Here is a 13849-nt window from a genome sequence, read left to right on the forward strand (position 1 = left end):
ATGGATGTGGCTGTGTGTGTGTGTGTGTGTGTGTGTGTGTGTGTGTGTGTATTAAATGGTATATTTCCTATACTTTTTTTTTTTACTGGAGCATAAAATTTCCGAGTGGAAATCATTGCTTGAATGTGTAGCTCCTCACAATTGTTAGGACAAAGTTCTTTCTAAACAGGTTCTCAGAACCTGCAGAAATAGGACAAGAATAATTCGAATTAATCATTAAAAGTAAAAAAGAAAAAAAAAAGAAAGAAAAGTATTTAAACTCCTGAATCTCAGACAACTGACAATTTAAAATTCTGAAAAATCTCACCAGTCTATTGGAACTATTTTACAGTAGCAGCTCTTCTCCAAGATAAATTTGTATGTGTTTCTTTTGCATGGATTTGTTTTCAATCCCCCCTGCCCTCCCAAGGAGCTGACTATTAAAAGAAACATGATAAGAAACCCCTTTGATTATTTTTATGGGTGGCACATTTTTATTTCCATAAGATGATTTATGCTAATTCCTGAATGTGTTTCCAAAGGTAGTTCATGAGAGTTAAAGTGGGCTGGGAGCCCTCGATTTTAGATAAGTTGACAGTGAGGCCATTCTGATAGCATGTGATTACCCTGGCTCTTCCCTGGCAGCCCCCAGGCCTTTTTCCATGCCATTCAATTAAAGCAGTTTCCATTATGACTAACATGATGTGCTCTGAAGATCTTTCATCATATGGTGCTGTGAGGCATTATTTTAAAATAGAAATGCCTGTAAGAAAGCTCTTTTATTTTGTCCTATTGTAAGATGTTCCTTTTAAGTGTGTGTATATCACCCAGACACCCTCCGCGTTCTTCCTTGATTCCTGATGGTGTCTTTGATTCTCCACCTCTGCAAGGTCAATCTTTAAAGTTCAGATGAGAAAAGGAACAGGAGTATTTGTGGATATTTCAGAGTCCATTTGAGGAAAAAAATAAAGAGCTTTGGCCTGGCCACTGCACTCTCTCTCTCTCTCTCAGCACATCTAAATTTCCACAATGAAGAAGACACTTAAAGTGCAATGTTATTTCAATAATTGCAAAAGGGTAAAATAGCTTACTCAGCTCCCAAACTTTCCTATTGACTTGACAGGACATAAATAAATTCATTCATTAATTATGGTAAATGACTAATAACATAGTAAATATTTTACCTGTGTAAGGTTCAAATTTACTTTAGAGGATATATTAAAACCTATAAATTATGAAGAATGACAGCTGAGTTCCCAATATACATAAAGGACTGATTTTTTTTTAAAGTTAGAACCTAAACTGAGATACAGTTCTCAGATTTATAAGACATGTTGAGATTTGACATGGTGAGTTAGATCAAAATATTCCTTTGGGTAAAGACGGATCTCTCTCTCATGTTAGAAGATATTTACTTGGAAGATATGTAGTTATATGTAAAAAGCCTGAGAGACATAAGAAATAATTCGAAAACATTTTTAATGTGATAAGCGCCCTTGTTCTGAATTACACGGATTTAAGTTTTGCTCCAGAAGTGACAGCATTATTCACCCAGATTCACGATCTTGCTTTGAAGCCAATGCCATTGCCAACTTGTTACCTGTCCAACCTTCTTCATTATCAAACTTCCTTTGAAACTGCAGAGCTTCTCCATTTCTTAAGCACACAGCACTCAAATGTTCTTTGACCTCCAATTATTCTCAAACTAGAATTTCTTTAGCAAAGCTATTTTATCCAAAGCTAAGGAAGCCCATTCGTTCGAAGGTATCTAAGAAAGGAAATGGAATTTCCTATTGATGTTCTCCCTTTCAAGTTCAACAGGGATAAAACAAATTTCTATATGAAAAGCTCTTTGTGTTTCTTCAGCAAATAGATGTAGTTTGGAATGACACACAGATCTCTTCAATCCTGGAGCTCACAAGTCATTTCAAATGACAATTATTCTAAATAAACATATGATTCACAGGGAAATTTTTATAGTTGTTCTACCTATTCAGTTAAGTTCACCTTTCAGCAATTAGCAGTGTTCTTCTGATGTATTAAACCCTTGAATAACGTATGCTCAGTTACTTTCTCAATATTTTTGAACAGTGTGTTCTAACCTCAGAACTGCACAGTGGTTTTTTTTTAAATAAAATATCTTCTTTACACCAGTATCACTCCTGTGTTGCTCCATGTAATAACCCCATTACCATGAATCACATGGCACTGATGATACTAATATCATATATGAAAAAGTTGTTCCACTGTGGCATTTGGTCGCAAATAACTCTAGTCCACTACACCGATACTTTTTCTTTTGTAATACAACTTTAAAAAAAACGGTTTATGTATGAAGAGCTACTTATCTAAACCCTCTTTATCGCCCCAAACACACTTTTATGTCCAAAAACACACCCAGGAAAGAAATAAATTTACAACAAGATAGATTTTGCTGATAGGTTTTTCATCTTTCTTCCTTCCTTCCCCCTCCCCCTCCCTCCCCCACCCTCCCTCCGTCCCTTCCTTCCTTCCTTCCTTTCTTCCTTCCTTCTTCCTCCTTCCTCCCTCACCCCCGACACCCCCCTTCCCTCCTTCCTTCCTTCCTTCCTTCCATCTTTTTGGATGAATAGTTGAGTAAAAGATTCTTTTTATGACAGTAAATATCTGGACTGGAAATTTCACTTTGTCTTTAACTTCTCCTTTGCACTATGTTATGAAATAGATAGATATAGTGATGTAATAAAACAGGGCGTTTTATTTGCACGAGACTTTGTCCATTTTCAGATGGAGTTCTTTTGGAAAGAGATAAAAGAGTCAAACCCATCACAGATGTGCAGTGGGGCACTCACCTCCTGCTGTCAGGGTATACCCTTCACTAGTAAACCCACTCCACGGTATTCTGCTTGGCTTTATCACAAAGCTTGGAAAGTTCTTAGCACAGAGCCTAGAATTGGGTACACATTCATTAGAATGAACATTTGATAGAAAAAAAGACTATCCAAAAATATCCTTATGGACTATGTATTTTAGATGTAATCCATTGGAAAACATGTTTGTTTCCTTAAGAGAAATTTTCTTAAGTGGCCATTGTTGATGATGATCTGTATCTCAGGATACTATTCTAAAAAACTTTTGATCAAATTTATGAGGGTGAGATTGCCAAGGACCCCGAAGTATTTATCCTTCCAATTTTATGTATGTATAGATCACGGATCTGTAAACTATGGTCTGCCGGCCAAACAGCCTGTTTTTGTAAATAACATTTTATGGAAACACTGCCATATTTATTTGTTTACATACCATCCGTGGCTGCTTTTGAGCTACCATTACAGAGTAGGATCGTTGTGACAGAGAACATATGAGGCCCCCTAAACCTAAAACACTCTCTGACCCTTTAAGGAAAATGTTTGCCAACACCTGGTATAGACGATCAGCTTCTACTGACTTGGCTGAAAATTAAATGATTTATTGAAATATTTACAAAGTTTCAGACACAGAAGACAAGCACATACTTTCCTTATAGAGCTGAAAGTTAGTCTCATTGAGACAGAAAAGGAGTAGAATACATTAATCTATACTCTGCTTATGTTTTTTTTAAAAGCCCTGAGGTATTTCAATCATGCTCCTTAATAAGACTTCTAAGAATTTTCCAACTCATCTCACAGATGGGACTGAATTTTGGCAGAACCTGTATTTATCCAAACTCAGCTGTCTTTGGGGGGCAAACAGAAGACTCGAGATAAGAACTTCTCTTAACTTTGGCAAGGGAGAAGAGAATAATCCCACTTCTGACAAATCAACAAGCACACAATTCACATTTCGTTCCACGAGGCAAAAAATGAACCTGAGGTGTTCGCGTTATTATTTCTGTTGCTGGCAAGTTACTTACATCACTCTGTCATTGAATCTTGGAGTTAGATGAGGCAGGACACGCATGAGTTGTGATTTCATCAACAACCAGATTATCTGCTCAATCCAGCGCAAGCAACGTGACGGGACTATTTCCAGTGCTAGTATCGATTCTGTTCTTTACGCTGCAAAATGAACGCTGACTGTTCTAAGGGGCTGTGCAAAAGCGGGGCAGGTCACGTGTCTCATGCACGACATCAGTCTGGAGTGTACTGTGCATTGACAACGCGATACAAAGCAAGGATGGAGAGCCTGTGTTTTGAACATATTAATAGACATGCAGGCAAGTTCACGGGCTACTCCTTTCCCTTGCAAACTAAAATCACTCCCAGGGAATTGAGCTGGCCCGTTAAATCGTTCTCTGCCAGAGCAAACAGGAAGATGAGGGGTAGTGCTCAGTGGAGAAACCATCCATCAGTACTGTTATGTCTCTGGACTCCATTGCTTCATTTCATAAGGTGACATCGAGAATAATTATCATCACACATGCGGATTTCAGGACTCTTATAGGAGAAAGGAATGTTAATGAATAACCTCAAAGATAAAGAGCACTTTGAAATGTTTACAAATGATGTTCAAAATCGGGGAAAACATCCCCCAAATTCTTTAAGACATTTTCAGCCACCTGCGATAGACGCTAGCGCTCGTGAATTTTGGCGCTAGATGAGAGAAGGCTATACTAACACAAAATCAATCTCTGGTTTTCAGGAATGAGATGAAAAAATACCATTGGGAATATGTAAATTTGTTTTGTATCCCTACCATCAATAGATATTCTTATTATCTATAGACACCGAATTGGAGACACAGGACTAGACAATATGGCTGCCCCAGTACCTAGAAGCCAAGCTATCCTTTCTCTTGTATTTTATTTGGGAGATATAGATAGGGACCACTAGTGTTCGTGAAATGTGGGCATTTGGCCGATTCCAGCCCCTCTAAGCCTTCAGGTTGGTCTAGCACCCCTCTGAATGCACCAGCAACTCCCTTGGATCAAAGACAAATACAGATAAGAAGAAGGCAGTTTCCTAACATTTGTGGGATCCAGGGTAAGAGTTAAAATCAAGAGCCATGTACCATATGTCTAACTATTTAAATCATAAACTGCGCTAAAAAACCATTCAATAAGACATTTTGTATTCTACTCTCTTGACCAATACAGCTGCTTTATGACTTGGAGAGCTGAGTTTGAATTTAGAATTTTCAGAATCTTTGGAGTTTCTCACTGGCATTTGAGAGTGAGAAAACACCAGTCCCCAGGACCTGGTCCAAAGCCTGTACCCCCATCTCTAACTACTCCTGCTTCTGACCTGAGCCATGGAGGGGCTTCCGGGTGTGTATGCAGATACCCACCTAGGAGGTCTAAGATCCTTCCACACTCCCCAACATCTTCTGCTCCTTGGACCTAGGATTATACGTCTGGGGGATGACCTCATGAGGACTGGTCTGGAAGCAGGCCAAGCCTGTCTTGGGTAGGAAATTCCATGGTTCTGGATACTCGGAATATAGTCTAGAAGGGAAGCATAGTTACTAGGGAGCCTATCCTCTTCCTTACTCCTTGCTCCATGGAGAGGGATACATACAGACCAGGGACAGAATGGCATCTTCTAAAGTAGGACCTTGGCACAGGGGCTGGCTGATCTCACCCAAATCTAAGGGCAGTGCCGTTCACGAGTTCCTATGACAGAGGTGTCTACCTTTGTAATTTCCCATCATAGATTTTCTACTTGCCTTTAAAATATCCTTTAGAAGATATTTAACCCTCAGCTTGAGTAGAAAGGATGACTGTGGTAATACGTTATTGAACAGCATTTCATAAAAATAGAGATCAAAGTTCCAAATTGATAACAGCAAATCAAATCGCCTGGGTCTTCTGTAATTACTTTGTGAAGGATTTATTGAATTTAGCATGGATTCCTGCATAGAGGCCACTGCCAAACCAGCGCGGACTCATCTTCATCCCAAATAAGAGTTTCATCGTATCTGGGGAGATGCTCTGTAGGTGTGATGCACCACATCCTTACATGAATACGTTCTGCTTTAGACTCTTTCCGTTCATACTGATGTCTTGATATTTCCTGAGAAAATCTTCTCCAGCTCTTCTTTTTCCTAATAAAATTATATGGATGATATAGAAATGCTTTGGGCCTGAAAAGACGTCAATTCACAAAGAATATTCAAGTTTCACAGAAAATTGCATTGTTGATCTCAGTCTTTCTATTTCCCCTAAAGGCCTTTGACTGAGGCACTTGTCTTCAGAACAGGAATCTCAGGAAGACACGATCATCTGTACAACGCATGCGTCATTTTACAGTGCTTAGAGTCAGGGGTGGGAAAGGGAGTGAAGGATAAGAAATTACTTCAGTACCCCCTTTCCACAAAAACCCAGAGGAGTGTAAAACTCAGGCCTTGTTATGCAAATGCAGGCCTTGTTATGCAAATGCAGGCCTTGAGACAGCTCAAAAGCCTGCCTCTCCTTTTTAAATCAGCTGGTCCCCTCAGTACTCACTTTGCAAATAATTCCAATGCTTACCTATTCCCGCAAACTCATGGACTTTTCTTGGTTGTAATCACTCACATTTTTTAACCAAGCAGAGTCAAAAAGTAAATAAATAAATGAAGGATGAATAACAACACCAAATAAACTTAAGCTAAGTCAGTCAGATTTCCCCTGGGTTGGCCAGTAAATGACAGTACTGATAACCCCTAACACATTATATGAATGACGTTAAAAATGATGAGGGTAATGCCCACACGTAAATGCTTTTATGTGGGGCTACGTGTTTATGTTTACAGCTGCCATTTAAACGGTAAAGTAGACTGTTAAACAGATGTGCTTACTCAGATTTATCTTAAATAGAGTAAAAACTCTCTACCCAGAGGGACAGAGTTTTTCCTTTTGCATCAGCTTATCCTAACAGCCATTTGCTGGGGGGAGAGGACAGACATACTTCTCATTGCTAACATACAGATAAGTTGTAAATGGCTCCCTGGTGGTCAGTGAGTCATAAGGAACTAAAATTTCATTTTTTTCCATTCCCCAGGACTAGACCTTTCCTCTCACTTCTTTTTTTTTAAACAAGCCACATTCCATCCCAGGAATCTTGGGAGCAAGAATCATAATAGCTACACGTTGAGTGCACAGTGCTCAGAGCTTTACGCATCTCATTCAATCCACAGTAACTCTTTTTTTTAATTGAAGTATAGTTGATTTACAATATTGCATTAGTTTCAGATGTACAACAAAGTGATTCAATTCTATACACACACACACACACACACACACACACACACACACACACACATATATTCTTTTTCAGATCCTTTTCCATTATAGGTTATCACAAGAGATTGACTGTAGTGCCCTGTGCTATACAGTAGGTCCTTGTTGCTTATCTATTTTATATATAATAGTGTGTATATGTTAATCCCAAACTCCTACTTTATCCCTCCCCCGCTCCTTCCCCTTTGATAACTGTTAGTTTATTTTCTGCATCTGTGAGTCTGTTTCTGTTTTGTAAACAAGTTCATTTGTATCACACAACAACGTGTAGCAGTATTCCCGCTGAATCCTTGAGTGCCAATCACAGTTATTCAATAAGACCCAAATCTGAGGACCCTGTCCCTGAATTGTCCAGACTTGCTTGTTGAAGTCACTGTAGTTTACGTAACACAGTGTTATTGTTTGTTCTCTTCTGTGGTTCACCAAACAGGGCACACATTTATCAACACTTTCCTAAGCCAGCATTGGTTATCACATGCCCTCTGTGAATATTCTCGGTGTGCGGGGCTATTGTGTGTTTCTTTCTCCCTCTCTCTGTCTCTCTCTCTTCTGGCCGTTTCTGAACTCATGTACCTGAACAACGTAGCAAGAACTCAAGTATTCAATACAATATATAAAGCCAAGTCAAGATATATTTGTAACTATGACACACAACCTCAATTGCTAATTGGGTCTCATTTAATCAACCATAGAAAAATTTCATGGGACTAAACTAGTGGTTTTCGAATTTCTGTTAGCATTGACTCTGATGACAATCTTATATAATTTAAGCTCAGCCTTGGTAAAATCATTAGACTCCTGTATTTCTGAAACCCACTGGTTTCCTACTTTTCCCTAAATCTATATTAGATTACACGAGCTGCTCTCTTGCTAGTGGTTTTGAAGGCTGGATTTTTTAAACCAGTAGCAGCCAATGATAACTAATCCCAATGCAACTGGAGTACATCTACCTGTTTCACATTGAATCTGACACTTTTTTTCCAATTTCTTAAAATCACAAAGAATAAAGGCACATAATTTTCCAGGAAGAAAAGGAAACAGTCTGTTCTTCTGACTATCTGATCAAGCAACTATAATTATTTAATTATTTAATATATATTTAATTAATATGCTTATTATAATGAATGATTTTTATGCATATGTTTTTAAGCCAGGGAATAAATATGTAAGATCTGGAATTATATTATTCACCTCCTCACATAAAACTCTGCCACTTAAGACAGGTTTATAGATAGTGCTTTGTTTTTTTCAAATGTGAAGAAAATTTATTTTGAGCCATTAACATGCTTTCACTCAGTCTTTGCTTATTTTCGTATAAAGTTCCAAACTGCTTAAAGTTTAATCACCTATATCCCTCTACAAAAGCCCCACTGGGTAAAGTTAGACCAGGCTGGATGGTAAGAATTTGTCTCCTAACGTTAGTCTTTAATCAGGGATTAGTTTATTTTTTGTGGCCATTCTGCCATTGAGGTTGGTGGCATCATATTTCACTACAAAATTAGCACTTGATCATGGCATTACTTGAGGAGGTCAGCTGTGATTATACATGGATCAATGTGGAAAAATAGGCTCATTTCCCTTGAGTGATTCTGAAGTTCATCTTCCATACTGTCTTATACATCGTATACACCATGCCTGGACATACCATTCTTCCTCTCCCTGAAATTGTAGCATCTGAAAATCAGCAACAAGATAAAGAGCTCTTTATTGCCTGCATCCAAAGGGAGCTTCCAAAACATACTCTACGTATTAGGAATATAAAGTATGTGACAAAAGCAATAACAGAAATCATCTATTATTTAGTTATCCAAACAGGGCTATGGGCAATTCAGTTGGGTTCAGTTTTGGAGCCCCCTTGGTCTCATTTTCATACAAATACACAAGCTATATCCAGCTTCTTCTTTTATACAATGTCAGCACAGGTACCCCTCACCACACTGCCTGAATTTTAACTATTTATTTTAAGCACTTGAGGAGTGATGACACAGCATCAGTCTCCTTAAATCAGTACTTTTTTTTTTTAAGGAACTAAGAAGGCAGTTTAGCCTCAGACAAAAAAATGATCCAACCCACATCAAGGCTGGGGCTCTGCTCAACCAGTTCTGGGCTTATATGGAATTGATTCTGGGAGAGTCTTCCAGCAACCTCCGTCCTCAGCAACAAGTTATTTATCAGAAACCAATGGCATTAAAACATCATGACATTTAATCTTTAAGACAACAATTGCTTATTTCCTTCCCAGAATCGAAAAGAGAGAAAAGTAAAATAAACAGAATTGAAGTAAAACAAGCCTGCCTCCAGTAACCTCTACTAAAAGCAGTTTTCTTCTTTTTGCTTATTTTATGTTTTGTTTTTTATATCCTTTGTATTTTGTTATGGAAGTATAGTTGATTTACCATGTTGTGTTAGTTTTGGGTGTACAGCAAAGTGACTCAGTTTTATATATATATATAGGTATATAAAACTATATACCTATATATATATATTCTTTTTCAGATTCTTTTCCATTATAGGCTATGACACAATATTGACTATGGTTCCCTGTGCTATGCAGTGGGTCCTTGTTGGTTATCTATTTTAGATATAGCAGCGTGTATATGTTAATCCCAAACTCCTAATTTATCCCTGCCCCCCTTTCCCCTTTGGTGACCATAAGTTTGTTTTCTATGCCTGTGGGTCTATTTCTCTTTTGTATATGAGTTCATTTGTATCATTTCTTTTTTAGATTCCACATATAAGCGATATCATATATTTGTCTTTCTCTGTCTGGTTTACTTCACTTAGTATGATAATCTCTAGGTCCATCCATGTTGCCTCAAATGGCAAATGGCATTATTTCATTCTTTTTTATGGCTGAGTAATATCAATTGTGTGTGTGTGTGTATATATATATATATATATATATATATATATATATATATATATATATATATATATATATATCCTACCTTGAAAGGCGTTTTCTTTTTCTGCAAACCCTTCCCCCTCCTTGGCCAAGAACATCAAAAGTTCAACTCATGAAACAAAGAGGAAATGATTCTTCTCATTTTATACTTCTATTTCAACAATGATTGTGACATTGAGACATATTTTACATAGTAAAATGAGCATCTTAATCTTTTGCAAAGAGTGTGGTTATTTCCTTCCTGGTAGTGGAAATACTAAGGGATGCAGGCGGGAAAGGGATACTGGTAATTCTGCAAGCCAGTCAGGACAAATCCTGCCTGGGCTAGCTGATCCTGAATGGGGCAATCTGCAACAAACGGGAAGGCCAGCTTCTTTCTTGATAACTTCCCATTTGGCAAGTACAACGCGTATTGATTTATATAGCTGACACTGCGGAGGAGTAGGCAGAAGAAAACAAAACGAAACAAAACAAAAGCAGAACCACAGGCAGCTGAGCTCAAAATCATGTCTCAATCAGAGTGTCAATACATATTTTCTGAGAATTTCACCATCAGTGTTCTCGAATTATAAGATTAGACACTGCAGGCTCTCAGGTGGTTCAGTTGCTCAACTCAGGGCTGAGTGATGCCTTGATAGGGATATGGAAGAATCAGAGGAAACACAAACTCCGGGTGAGTCTGGTGTGCACACTCACCTTTGTCTCTTAACCTAAGGCTCCATGCGCTGGGGTTTTAATTAGATTTGCCGTGTTACTTAACTCTATTGAAATAAGTATATTGTCTTTAGCGTAAGTCTGTGTTCTTCAATTTCCCACTTCTATCAGATTTTTGCATGTGTTCGAAGAAAGCTTCACAATTCATCACCTTCCTCCCTTCAGTTAATGGGAGGAAACTTAATAGGTTTGTTTCCTTCCAGAACAGAGGGGATATATGTATACGTATAGCTGATTCACTTTGCTGTGTAGTAGAAACTAACGCAATATTGGAAAGCAACTATACTCCAATAAAAATTAATTATAAGAAATAGGTTGGTTTCCTTTGCTTCGTTTCCATATCCTAAGCAGCAAGAACAAATCAAGTTGCCTACAAACTTGTCTCACGGATCTCACTTCTGGGTATTAGTTTCTGTAGCAAAAGTCTTGTAGGTAGGCATACTCTGGATGGTACATAGTCATCAGCTGCTACAGAATTCATTCATTCAATCATTCATTTGGATAATCATTCACCCATTCAATCATTTATTCAACAGTATCTTTGGGGCACCTTTTTTTTTTTGTGTGTGGTACGCGGGCCTCTCACTGTTGTGGCCTCTCCCGTTGCGGAGCACAGGCTCCGGACACGCAGGCTCAGCGGCCATGGCTCACGGGCCCAGCCGCTCCGCGGCATGTGGGATCTTCCCGGACCGGGGCACAAACCGGTGTCCCCTGCATCTGCAGGTGGACTCTCAACCACTGCGCCACCAGGGAAGCCCTGGGGCACCTTTTATGTGGAACAGTTGGGAAAAGAGGAAAAATTCCCTTGGAGGAGTGATTTCCCCTGTCCTTTCTTCATATATGGTTTTAAATGCTTAGTATTAAATGTGTACTTTTCCAGTACTGAACTCCTGAACAGCGTAATCCATCTTCACGCGCACACTGGCACAGACACACACCCTTATCTACACTGATTTTTATTTACCTGTATAAGTGGAGAGGAGCATTGATGGAGAAAATGACGAACAGAAGACAATTCAAAAGTTGTTTATGCCTGCAAAGCATACATTTTTGGATACTCGATTTCCCTTCCAACTTATGTTAATGTTAAAATGAATTTCATTCACTAAGCATGTACCAGCTGTATATTGGGATAGGGGCGGCTGGGTGGGAAAGGCAGACAAGGGAGAAGTGGCCTCCCGTGACCGGGGAAACTGACAGAAGGCAAAGGAGCATTTATAAATGTGCTCTGAATTACCCATGGAATAAATAAGGCACGTGCAGGGACTTCCCTGGTGGCGCAGTGGTTAAGAATCCACCTGCCAGTGCAGGGGACACGGGTTCGAGCCCTGGTCCGGGAAGATCCCACATGCCGTGGAGCAACTAAACCCGCGTGCCACAACTACTGAGCCTGCGCTCTAGAGCCTGCAAACCACAACTACCGAAGCCCGCCTAGAGCCCGTGCCCTGCAACAAGAGAAGCCACCACAGTGAGAAGCCCTCGCACCGCAACAAAGAGTAGCCCCCACTCGCCGCAACTAGAGAAAGCCTGTGCGCAGCAACGAAGACCCAACACAGCCAAAAATAAATAAATAAATTTATTTAAAAAAAAAAAATAATAAGGCACGTGCAGAACTAGGGGTTCACTGTTGACTATTTTTAATGATTATATTTTATCTTTAGACTTCTTTTCAAGTGTGTCTTCTTACACCATAATTTTCCAAATAAATTCTTTAAAACTTCTGTACTGCAAATATCTAGACGAAAGTGACATGCTCTATACCCACACAAACATAGGCAAAATGACCTTCTGGCTGAAGTCTGTCCACTGTGTGAATAACATCCCACATATAAACACTCACGGACCTTTAGGCACCGAACCACTTCTAGCTCATTCACCAGCTTGACTCAGGAGTGAACCACGGAATAAAATAAATTGTGTCGGTGTTCTCTTCCAACCAGGCACTTGACCCTTGGGAGGAGAGGTGTGGTTGTTAAAACAACAGACTATAAATCAGCCCCGTGGACTAGGAAACATCCCTTAAGAGACTGAAGGGGAAAATGATTGAAATCTCGGCACTGCTGTAGCCTCCACCTCAGCAAGGAGAACTTCCTCCCAGCCTCTTCTCCAGCGACTTCAGAATTCTCCTTCGAGCCAAGTGGTTCCATTTGATCATCAGAAGGCCAGGCCCGAACAAAGCTGCTGTAACTGGCTTCGGAGAGTGCGGACGGTTTCCTGGGGAAAACACCACTTTCTTTCTGCTTTCCCTGAATCTGTTAAAAACATGTTTGTTTTGGCATTTTTCAGGCTTCGTGTGATTTTTAGTGCTCCACAGTTTGAGAGGATTACGTTACACCTTGTGACCAAAATGAGGGCTGGGAGTAAGTTGACTCCACAGCATTAGAATCCTATAATTACGGGTTCAAATAGAAAGAGGAAGGTGAATCTCGATAAACTTGGCTTTTAAGGATTTAATACAACAAAACTGAGTCTGACTTAAGACAGTCTATGTTTAGATTATATGATACAGGCCTTACCTGTGCCATAAACATATCACAACTTTTGACAAACTCTGAAGGGCTGTGTATGAAAGAACTTGGGAACTGGAAGGGAAGTAGGAGTCCAACCCCTTCACTTTACAGAAAAGACATCACATTAAATGAAATTTAAGGAATTTTCTCAGAGTCACACAAATAAAGTAACAGGGCCACCACTAGAACTCTTGTCTTCTGAATTTCAGCCCCAAACGTGTATATATATATACGTGGGGCATATCTGATCCTGCGCAAAAACTCCCGCATTTGACAAATACACACACACCATTCATTATAATATTGTACATATAAATTATGGAATTTGCATTTGTTTGGTTTTAGAATTGCTGACCAAAAGTAGCTCCGAATAGCTCACAGTAGCTCTGAAAATAAAATGTGAATGCACTGAAAAAAAAAAGGGAAGTAGGTGAGAGCCAATTCTTTCTCTTTGGAACAGATAAGAGACAGTCCTGAGCAATTTGCTACGGATGAAGCCAGCTTCCACTGTGCCAGGAGAAGCCCTTTAGTAGGGCAATAAAGGGTGAAATTCCTTTGCTATAACCA

At 39.3% G+C, this 13849-nt stretch overlaps 1 protein-coding gene across 2 annotated transcripts in view; it reads left to right on the forward strand.

The window, feature by feature from the left end:
* KCNJ2 (potassium inwardly rectifying channel subfamily J member 2) overlaps positions 1–13057 on the forward strand; it is a 52583-nt gene extending 39526 nt beyond the window's left edge. For both annotated transcript variants that reach the window (XR_007473446.1, XR_007473447.1), the window contains exon 3: positions 12713–13057. The gene's annotated coding sequence lies outside the window, so the exon portion shown is untranslated. The remainder of the gene's footprint in view (positions 1–12712) is intronic.
* Positions 13058–13849: the final 792 nt, after the last annotated feature.

Source organism: Orcinus orca, chromosome 19 (genome assembly GCF_937001465.1).
Source record: "Orcinus orca chromosome 19, mOrcOrc1.1, whole genome shotgun sequence".
In the NCBI taxonomy this organism is placed as follows: domain Eukaryota; kingdom Metazoa; phylum Chordata; class Mammalia; order Artiodactyla; family Delphinidae; genus Orcinus; species Orcinus orca.